This window comes from Ovis canadensis, chromosome 22 (genome assembly GCF_042477335.2).
Source record: "Ovis canadensis isolate MfBH-ARS-UI-01 breed Bighorn chromosome 22, ARS-UI_OviCan_v2, whole genome shotgun sequence".
NCBI classification, from domain to species: Eukaryota; Metazoa; Chordata; class Mammalia; order Artiodactyla; family Bovidae; genus Ovis; species Ovis canadensis.
In genome coordinates, this window is record NC_091266.1 from 52,251,470 (window position 1) to 52,262,291 (window position 10,822).

Consider the following 10,822-nt stretch of genomic DNA (forward strand, 5'->3'; position numbering starts at 1 on the left):
CTCAGAGCCTTCTCTCTGCCTGCAGGGTGGCGCCATCCTAGGCAGGATCAAGTGCTGAGAAGCGGTCCAGGGAACGGCTTCTGGGGGAGTGTCCAACGCAGACTCTGTAGAGAGGGACTTTTCTGACATGGGAGGGTGGGTATGACTCAGCCAACCAGACCTCACCGTGAGTCCTAACCCACAAATGTATTCTGTCCCTGGTGCAGGGAGGGGTCTTCGAGGTGGTCCAGCCTGTCCCATGATCAACCCTGGGGGGGCTCTGAGGGACCAGGAAGGTCATTGCCTCTGCTGAGTATCTCCCCTCTTGGTCACCCAACCACCACAGCAGTTTCTAACCCTGGTGGCACGTCAGGTATTACTGAGCTTCAAACTTGAGGGCAGGCCTTCCCTGAATGGCTTAGTGGTAAAGAATCCACCTGCCAAGGCACGAGACGTGAGTTCGATCCCTGGTCTGGGAGGATCCCACGTGCCACAGAGCAACTAAGCTCGTGCACCACCACGATTGAGCCTATGCTCTGGAGCCTGGGAACCCCAGCTACTGAGCCCAGTTGCCGCAGCTACTGCAGCCCCCACGCCCTACAGCCCACGCCCCACAACAAGAGGAGCCCCCGCAACGAGAAGCCCACGGACTGCAACTAGAAAGCAGCCCCAGCTCGTTGCAACTAGAGGAAAGCCTGCTCAGCAACAAAGACCCAACACAGCCAAAAATAAAGAAAGAAAGTTATTTTTAAAGAAACAGCAAACTCGAGGTCGAGTGGGCTCCAGAACAGTCCTTACGAGCAGAGAGTATGATGAGGATTTACCGAGCAACTATAGGAGAGGCTTCATAGTAAAGGGGTAGGGGGCGGGGGGTGGTGCTCAATAAACAGTGTAATGAGGAGGAGGGAGCACTGAGCAGGAGAGACCTGGCCCTGGCCAGGAACCCACTCTGGATGAGGCGGCAAATTCAGTCAACAGGATATAGACTCTGCAGACACTCCCAGTGCCAGCTCTATGCCAGGCATTGGACTGAGGGGAAGCGGCCTACCATGAGGCAGTGCTCTCAGCATGCCAGCATGCAAACAAACACAGCCCTGCTGCCCTCTGCCTGCCAAAAGCAAGGCGCATCCCAGGATAGGACCCAGAAGAGGCAGGAGCAAGACGGGGAAGGCTCCATAGAGCCGGGAGTTCTAGGCCCAGGCTTGCAGGAAGACGGCCTACTGAGACTGCAGGCTGGGAGGCCAGCAAGGAGGAGGAGGCCCCTGCAGACTTCCAGGGGAGCAGTAAGGAGACCCTCCTTGATGGGAAAGACCCTGATGCTGGGAAAGATTGGAGGCAGGAGGAGAAGGGTTGGGGACAGAGGATGAGATAGTTGGATGGCATCATCGACTCAATGGACATGAGTTTAAGTAAACTCCAAGAAATAGTGAAGGACAGAGAAGCCTGGCATGCTGTAGTCCATGGGGTCGCAAAGAGTCAGACACAAGTTAGCAACTGAACAACGACAACAATGAGACCCTTGGAGGGTGGTGCATGGAAGTCGGTATGATGGAGGGGATGGTGAGAGGGCCCCCTGCTCAAGGACAGCCTGCCTCACCTGCTCCCCAGACTAACAGATACAGGCAATAACTTGGAGGAAGTGACTTTAAAACAGCAGGAAAGCTAAGAAGAGACTGAGGACAGGGAAAGCAAGCTGCTGAGGATCCCTTAGGTTGTTGGCCACACCATAAGCACACAGTGGAGGCTCTGCCCTGAGCCTCAGGTGACCTGAGTGACCTTGGATTTGACAACAGGTGCAGTGATAGCCATACACCCCAGGGACATGGAGGGTAGCTGTTGGGGCCCCAAGCTGGAGCGGGGCCTCCAGGTCTCTCCACCCAAGTTCCTCTCCTAGACTAAGCGTAGGTCCTGTTATCAGAGATACTTCCTGAGAAAACTCCCAGGAAGGTAGAGAACAGAAGGCCCCACAATTAATGCCTTGGATGCCGTGTGCGTCTCAGAGCCCAGTGATAAGGCCCGGTAAGAATCACAGACCTGGAGACACACAAAACCTGGAGGGCCTTCGTTAACTGAACACGAACAGCACACAACACAGCTTAGTCAGAGCAGGGAAATGAGGAAAGGGAGTAAATGAAACACTCTAAGAAGAAGGCGGGAAGGAAGCACGCCAGTGAGAGCAGAGGTCTTGGGCTGGCCACAGGTCTTGAGACAACCATGAACGGGAAGTCGCCCCCTGCTCTGACAGGGCCTCAGACAGTGTCTTATCTGCAACAGGTCAGCACTGTGGGATCAAGTCCTCCAGCAAAGAGCCTTCTTTTTTTAAATTAACTTTTATTGGAGCATAGTTGCTTTAAAATGTTGTATTAGTTTCTACTGTACAGCAAAGTACATGAGTCATATACATATATCTTCTTTTTTTTATTTCCTTCCAATTCAGGTCACCACAGAGCACTGAGTAGAGTTCCCTGTGCTATATAGTAGGTTCTCATTTAGTATCTGTTTTATACAGAGCATCAGTTCAGTTCAGTTCAGTCGCTCTGTCGTGTCCGACTCTCTGCGACCCCATGAATCGCAGCACGCCAGGCCTCCCTGTCCATCACCAACTCGCGGAGCTCACTCAGACTCACGTCCATCGAGTCCGTGATGCCATCCAGCCATCTCATCCTCGGTCATCCCCTTCTCCTCCTGCCCCCAATCCCTCCCAGCATCAAAGTCTTTTCCAATGAGTCAACTCTTCGCATGAGGTGGCCAAAGTACTGGAGTTTCAGCTTTAGCATCAGTCCTTCCAAATAGTGTATATATGTCAAGCCCAGTCTCTCAATTCATGCCATTCACGCCTTTCCCTGCTTGGTATTCATACCTTTGTTCTCTACATCTGTGTCTCTGTTTCTGCTTCGTAAAGATCGTCTATACCCATTTTTTCAGATGCCACACATATGCATCAGTGTATGGTGTTTGTTTTCTAGTTGCTGGGCTCAGCGTTTCTGTTCAAGGAGTGTGTCAGTAGGTGTAACTGTTGCACGCAAGATATCTTTTCTGTATTGATTGCTCCTTCTGTTCCAACATATGTTGCCCATCACATTTCTTATCTCCATCAAATTTCTTATCTAAAGTACCGCTCACTTCATCACTCTAAGACACTCACAATCCCGCAGCGAATGCTTCAAGACATCTAATACAGAAGTTCTCGTTGGCCACTGTGACTCCATTTTGAACTGTTTAACATGGCTTAAATCCTGTAAAGCTTCACCTAAAGTAAGTAGGAATTATAGCCCAGGAGAAAAGCCGCATTAAAACACTGTGGCTACTCACTAGTGTAGCTATGAGACCCCATTTCCTGTCATCTCTGAGGAGTCCAAGTTCTGCATCACACATCCTTGATCCTAACACACAGTCTGGGAGAAGGGTGTTTAGGGCTCTCCATGGTTATTCTGGGGGACACTTGCAGTGTCTATGTGGCCCTGTGTGTGTAAGTCACTTCAGTCATGTCTGACTCTTTGCTACCCCATGGACTGTAGCCCTCCAGGCTTCTCTGTCCATGGAATTCTCCAGGCAAGAATACTGGAGTGGGTTGCCGTTTCCTTCTCCAGGGGATCTTCCTACTTAGGGATGGAACCCGGGTCTCCTGCATTGCAGGCAGATTCTTTACTGTCTGAGCCACAAGGGAAGCCTCCCATGTGTCCCTAGCAGACGTGAAATCCAGATTTCGGGGGCAGCATGGGACCAGCTTGATTAGACTTCGTTCCCTTTTGTTTTTTAACTAACAGAGGTGGTGCGTTTTCAGAATGCATATGAACATGGCCTTTGGAACAATGAAAATGCGTCACATTCATAGTCAGTGTGTTAACACATTGTGCTCAGAGGGACAGTCAGTCTGGTTGGAAGCAGCAAGAAAAGACACTGAGTCAGCAGTCAGGGTTCTAGTCAAACTTGGTGACCCGAGGCCAGGACTTTCCACCTCTCTGGGCCTCAGCTTTCTCAACTATAAAATGGAACAGAAGACTACATCCTTAAGTCAGCGAGCTGTAAGATGAGGGAGGTACCCTATGGAGTGTGGCCACAGTCTGACCCCAGATTCAAAGCTACCAGAAGGGAGCAGGAATGGGCTTCCTTAATGGCTCAGGGGTAAAGAATCTGCCTGCAACGCAGGAAACAGAGGTTTGATCCCTGGGTCTGGAAGATCCCCTGGAGAAATGGCAATCCCCTCTGGTAGTCTTGCCTGGAAAATCCCGTGGACAGAGGAGCCTGGCAGGCTGCAGTCCCTGGGGCTGCAAAGAGTAGGACACGACTGAGCTAAACCACCAACCACCACAGACACAGAGCAGTGCCTGTTAGGGGGGTTCTAGCTCACCCAACGCAGGCCTTGTGTGCTCACCCCAAGGTGTGGGAAACTGGGCATCTGAGGGCCCAGGACTGGTTGAGGAAGCTCCAGGAGTGCCCCCATGCAGCCCACAAACCAGATCATCTGGGAGCTTGGAAAAACTGGGGTGGGAGGGAGGATCCCAAGCCCCACCCTGACCAATTCAAGAACAAGCCCAGGTAACGGAGACCTCTTTGTAAGCCCCTCAGGTGCTTCTCCTGTGCAGCCGGGTGACGCTGTCCCAGGATTCAGTGTTTCCCGACTCCTCTAAATGTGAGTCTTCTCATCCAAGGTCCAGGTGCGCTCTTATCTGGGAATTTATTGTGTTTTCATTTTGATGATAATCTTTTTTTTTTTTTTTAGCCAGTTATAAAGTTTTCTCTTTGTTGTGGTAATTTGGAGTGAGAGTTTTGTTTCCTAAATTGCACTATAAAATAAGGCCAATGGGGAACTTTCCTGGCAGTCCAGTGGTTAAGACTCCGCACTCCCATTGCAGGGGACACAGGTTCAAACCCGGGCCAGGGACCTAAGGTCTGACCTGCTGAGTGGCGCAGCAGGAATAAATAAATATGTAAATAAGTTGACAGATGAATAAATAAAATGAAAGCTAAGGGGAACATCCCAGGACCAGGGTAGTGGGGGTGCTATGAGAATTTTTTGTGAGGATGGTGTCCCTGTCTTTACTCAGGTCTGAGTAACCTTGGCGAATATAGTCTGGGACTGAGAATGTAGAAGATACGCCCAGTGTCACAGGCTGTGAGAGCAGAGAGTCAGCTCTAAGACCAGAAATGAAGGCAGAGATGTGGCCAGGGAGGAGAAGGGTGGATAGGGGAGGAATGAGCCTTGGGGTGGGGACAGGGGTCAGAGGTTCCTCAGTGGGTAGATACAGCTGACATCCCTGGCGTGGGGACCCACGGGTGCAAAAGCTCAGAAGAAGAGAACAGGTTCATCTTCAGGACTGTGTGTCCTTCCACACAAGCAGAGCTGCCACAACAAAGGCCCACAGATGAGGTGGCTTAAACTGCAGGAGAGCTTTCCTGGTGGCTCAGATGGTAAAGAATCCGCCCGCAAAGCAGGAGATCTGGGTTAAATCCCTGGGTTGGGAAGATCTGGAGGAGGGCATGGCAACCAACTCCAGTATTCTTGCCTGGAGAATCCCATGGACAGAGGAGTCTGGCGGGCTACAGTCCATGAGATTGCAAAGAGTTGGACACGACTGAGCGACTAAGCACAGCACAAACAGCAGAAAATTATGATCTCACAATCCTGGAGGCTGGAAAGCCCAGGGCCAAGGCATTACAGGGCTGGGTTCTTCAGGCATCTGTGAAGGAGACCCTGTGGAGACCCTGTCTGTGTCTCTCTCCTTGTGGTGGTTGCTGGCCATCCTCACTGTTTCCTATAGAGCATCACCCAGATCTCTCCATTTCTGTTTACATGGCCTGTGTGCATGTCTCTGTATCCAAAGGTCCCCCTTTTCATCACAACACCAGTTATACTGTATAAGGACCCACTCTAATGGCTTCACTTTACCTCCGTAAAAAGTCTAATTCCAAAAGGTCATATTCTGAAGTCCTAGGATTTAGGACTCCATCATATCTTTTGAGGGAGAATACAGCCCAATCTATAGCAGCAACCGACTTGCATGTCTGGCTCAGGAGCCTGGACTCCACTTAGGCTGGATCCCTCTCCATCCAGTATCCCCAACTTTTCTCTTTTGTGAAAGCTCAGATTATGTGGTTTTGGTACAAGCCCTCATCAACATGTGTCTTTTCGTTAGCTCATTTTGTTTGCCCTTGTATATTTATTTTGGGCAAAGCAACATCTGTGACCCAAGGGAGCATCAGTCCCACAAAGCGTAGGGCAGGAGAATACTCTGTTCCCTGTTTTACCCTCAGGCTGGAAGAGCATCCAGAACACTGTGATCATATAAACATGAACATGAAAGAGTGAACAAACACACAAAACAAGCATCTAATACTGTGGTAGTTTCAAGGAGGAGAAGGCGATGGCACCCCACTCCAGTCCTCTTGCCTGGAAAATCCCATGGACGGAGGAGCCTGGTGGGCTGCAGTCCATGGGGTCGCTAAGAGTCAGACATGACTGAGCAATTTCACTTTCACTTTCTCTTTTCACCTTCATGCATTGGAGAAGGCAATGGCAACCCACTCCAGTGTTCTTGCCTGGAGAACCCCAGGGATGGGGGAGCCTGGTGGGCTGCCGTCTATGGGGTCGCACAGAGTCGGACACGACTGAAGCGACTTAGCAGCAGCAGCTGCAAGGAAGCTGTGGGGAGGTTGATGTAGCAGCCTAGAGAGAGGTGATGTCAGCCCCTCAGGGGCAAGGGCAGGGGGAGGGAAGGAGGGGACAGACAAAGGAGGGGATGAAGATGAGAAACGTGCCTCAAAAGGCCTCAGGGTGCTGGCCAAGGAAGACCCAAGCCACCCCTCCCCAGCGCAGCAGCTGGGCCAGCCGGCAGCACTACTCAGGCCCTGACCCAGCCACCTGTGGCCAGTAAAAGACTTTTCCCACAGGTGCTGGCCTTCGCTTCCTTCCCAGGGTAGATAGCTGGCAGGACTTCAGAACCTCAGGCAGGCCCACCAAGAGGAAGGAGGAGCTGAGCTGGCCCTGCCGTGGTGGGAAGCCAAGTGGGAGGCAGCCTGGGGCCCTGCCGGCCTGCCTTGGGCCAGCCACCCTGCCACGGAGACCAGGCAGGCTCCGGACTGCTAGGGAGCACCCAGTGGGTCTGTCCCCAATCACTGGTGACTGCAGCAGGGGTGCCCAGGCCCCCTGGAGAGCAGCGTGGTGTAGGGATGGTATTCTTCAACCCACCTAGAATCCCCCCACTCCCATTTACAGGTCATCAAACTGAGACCTACAGAAGGAGAGAGCAGCAGCAGCAGCACAGTAGGAGGTGGTGCCTAAGAGCAAGGCCTCCTCAGGCTTCCCCGGTGACTCCGTGCTAAAGAATCCACCTGCCAATGCAGGAGACACGGGTTTGATCCCTGGTCCGGGAAGATCCCACATGCTGCGGAGCAACTAAGCCCAAGCACCACAACTTTAGAGACCTGTGCTCGAGAGCCGGGGAACCACAACTGCTGAGACTGCACACCCTCGCTAGAGCCCGTGCTCCGCAACAGGAGAAGCCACGGCAGTGAGAAGGCTGTGCAGCTAGAGAGCAGAGCCGCTTGCTGCAACGAGGGAAAAACCTATGCGGTAATGAAAGCCCAGCACAGTCAAAACTGCATACATAAAATCACACATATATATAATCTATGTAGATTATATACATAATATATAGATCAAGAGGAGGCCTTGATCTTTTATAGATATATAAAATTTATATAGATTATATACATAATACATAATCTATATAAATTTAGGTGTTGCTCCTTACCTAGATTATATACATAATCTATATACATTTTATATATCTATAAAAGATCAAGGCCTCCTCTTCCATTCACCCTCAAGTAAGCCCCTGTTTCCCCAGCCTCTGACACCTGGGCTGTAGAATGGGAATACACAAGGCCCCTAGGAGCTGGAGCTACAATCTGATTGATCCCTGCTGTTTCCTCTCAGGACACTTTTTGAACCAATACCACCTATTTCTCCTCTGATATCTAGCTCTCAAGTCCTCAATATCTCCTCTGGACACTCTTCCCAAGATGCATTTGTTCAGCATATTTCTCACGACTTAGATATTGCGGCCTCATATTGGGTGATTCCTCATCCAAATTTCCTTTCCCAAATTTCCTGTAGGATCCCAGAATCGAAAACAAGCTTAGAATTAGATCACCGGTGTTGCCCCTCACCTGGCGCTGGGCTTCGGCCCACCTCTACTCAGTCACAGTGTCATCCAAGTGAGGAGGGGTCCCTCCCCTCCAACAAAGCTCTGTTCTATTTCCCAGTGGCTCTAGCCTTTAGGAAGTTTTTCCTCATATTGAGCAAATCCGCCTCAGTGAGTTCCTTGAGGACAAGCGTGATCACGACCTGCCCTCGGCATTTAGAACGGAGCCTGGTGACCTGAGGTGAGGTGAGGTGAAGTCGCTCAGTCGTGTCCAACTCTTTGCGACCCCATAGATTGTAGCCTACCAGGCTCGTCCGTCCATGGAATTTTCCAGGCAAGAATACTGGAGTGGGTTGCCATTTCGTTCTCCAGAGGCTCTTCCTAACCCAAGGATCGAACTCAGGTCTCTCACATTGTAGGCAGACGCTTTACTGTCTGAGGCACCAGGGAAGACTTGGTGACCTGAAAATATCAAACATCATCTCTTGCCTAAATGAAACGTAAAATTCCCCTTTCTTTCCAGCTCTGCCCTCTCTTTGGCTGTTGACCAGACGAAACACCACTGGTCCCTTTGGGGAGAAGATTTCCTGGATTCCTTAACCAAACTGTAGCTGGAACCAGGAGAGCATGGAGGATGGGACCCAGGGATTATCTGAATGTGTTTCACTAAACCTTTGTCAAAAACTAAAGCTAGTCACAGAAAGGCTTGGCTGCTATTAGTGTGGGTAGTGAAACCAAAGAACTACACAATCCCAAACTTTCCTAATGAGGATGGAAAGGTCATCAGGAATAGAGAGGGCAGGGGCAGTGCCTAAGACCCAGCTAAGCCCCCAGAAGGAGCATGGGCCTCTGAGACTGAGACTGGGACTGTCTCCTTTCAGGGGAGGTCCAGTGGCTAGGCACACCTTCCAGAGCCCCAGTGGCAAGAGATGGTCACTCCAAGGGCTGATCAGAGGGACTGTTTACAGAGCTGTGGACAGGGTCAAGGGAATCCACTAGGGAGGCTAAATCACCCAGGGATTAGCAGCCCCTGAAAGCTTCTACTTTCCCAAAGTCTGAAGCTTAGCTAGAGGGAGCTGTCATGAGAGTCTAGAAGGAACTGGGGGTCAGATGACAAGCTGCTTGAGGAGCTGAAGCTGCCAGGAGAGAGGGGCAGCCATCACGGGATCACAGCACAGAAGGGAACGAGCCTGGGGAAGAAATACCCCAAACTCTCCCTCCTCCCACCTCCTTCCCATCGATGGAAGTCAATCAGAAGGCCAAGGGCAAGTGGTGCAGAGATGCTGTCCATTGAGATAGCTTCTAGGGCACAGAGCAGGAAGGAGAAGGCAGGAAAGATCTGGAATGCATTCAGCTCACCATTAGCTTCCACTGTCCTATTCTTTCATTCAACAAGTGTTTATGGATCACCTAGGATCTGTCAGGTGCCTGGTTATGGGAGTGGTGGTAGAGGAATCCCAAGACACTTCTGGCTGCCAGAAATGTTTTTCAATCTGGTGCATATACATTTGTTCCCTGGTAGCTCAGATGGCAAAGAATCTGCCTGCAGTGCAGGAGACTCAGGTTCAATTCCTGGGTCAGGAAGATCCCCTAGAGGAGGAAATGGCCACCCACTCCAGTATTCTTGCCTGGAGAATTCCGTGGACCAAGGAGCCTGGCAGGGTACAGTCCATGGGGTGGCGAAGTGTTGGACACAACTGAACGACTAACACTTTGTTTCATCTTCATACACTTGTCAAAGTTCATTAAACTATACTTGAGTTTTTAAACATAGAATTTATGCACTTTGGAGCATCTAAATTATATGTCAATTTTTAAAACAGTGGGATGGCACCTGGCCATTCACCCAGGGTCTCCTCTTGGCCCTGAAGGAAAGAAAACACCTCCAATCTTATCTCTGGGTCTTAGACGATACTGTTTCCAAACAAAGCTGTATTTGAACAGTGTTTGTTTTACTCTTTTGAGTGCCTCCAACTGCAGGGCTTTTATAACTCTGTCCGGGTTCTCTAGAAGGATGCTCCCCGCCCACTCTACCACCAAAGTAACCAAGGGCTGTCTTCATAAGCCGCCCGCTTCTGCATGGCTCTGCCAGGGTCTGCAGGGCAATGAGATGAGTCTAGAGTTTCTGTTTCCCTAGGGATTTTTGAACAGGAAGCCCTGCAGCTTGGCATTTCCCTGTTATCCCTAGGGGAGCACAACCTTTGGGCAACTGTACCCGTGAATTCAGGTTAACAGAGCCCTTTGAGATCCCTCAAAGTCAGTTTCCCTTTCCTCGAATCTCACTTCAAAAACAGTCCTGCTCCCCTGGTTGAGCTGGCTTTGTGTGTTTATGATAACCTAGGTTCAAAGCAGGCATGTGCAGAGCGCTGTCTGCCCCTGCTTCCCCCACCCTACCTCGCAGCAGCTCCCTGCCCCAGCCCCCCTCCACCCCGCCCTCTGGTCCTTTCCTGAGGAATCCAAAGGATCAAGCCTGGTTATAAAAAGCCTTGACCAACCTGCTGGGCTGTGCCTGGAAGCCCTGGGGCCACACGGTAAATCACTTGCCCTGTGAGGGCAGGGAGAGTGGGAGGGGCTGGGGCTGCCAGAGGGACCTGGCCCAGAAGAGGGGTGCTGAGGCTGAGTCCAGGATCAGAGAGAGGTGCTACCCGCCTCCCTGTGCGGGGAGGCTTCAGGGTTCCTGGGGACGGCCTCGAGGG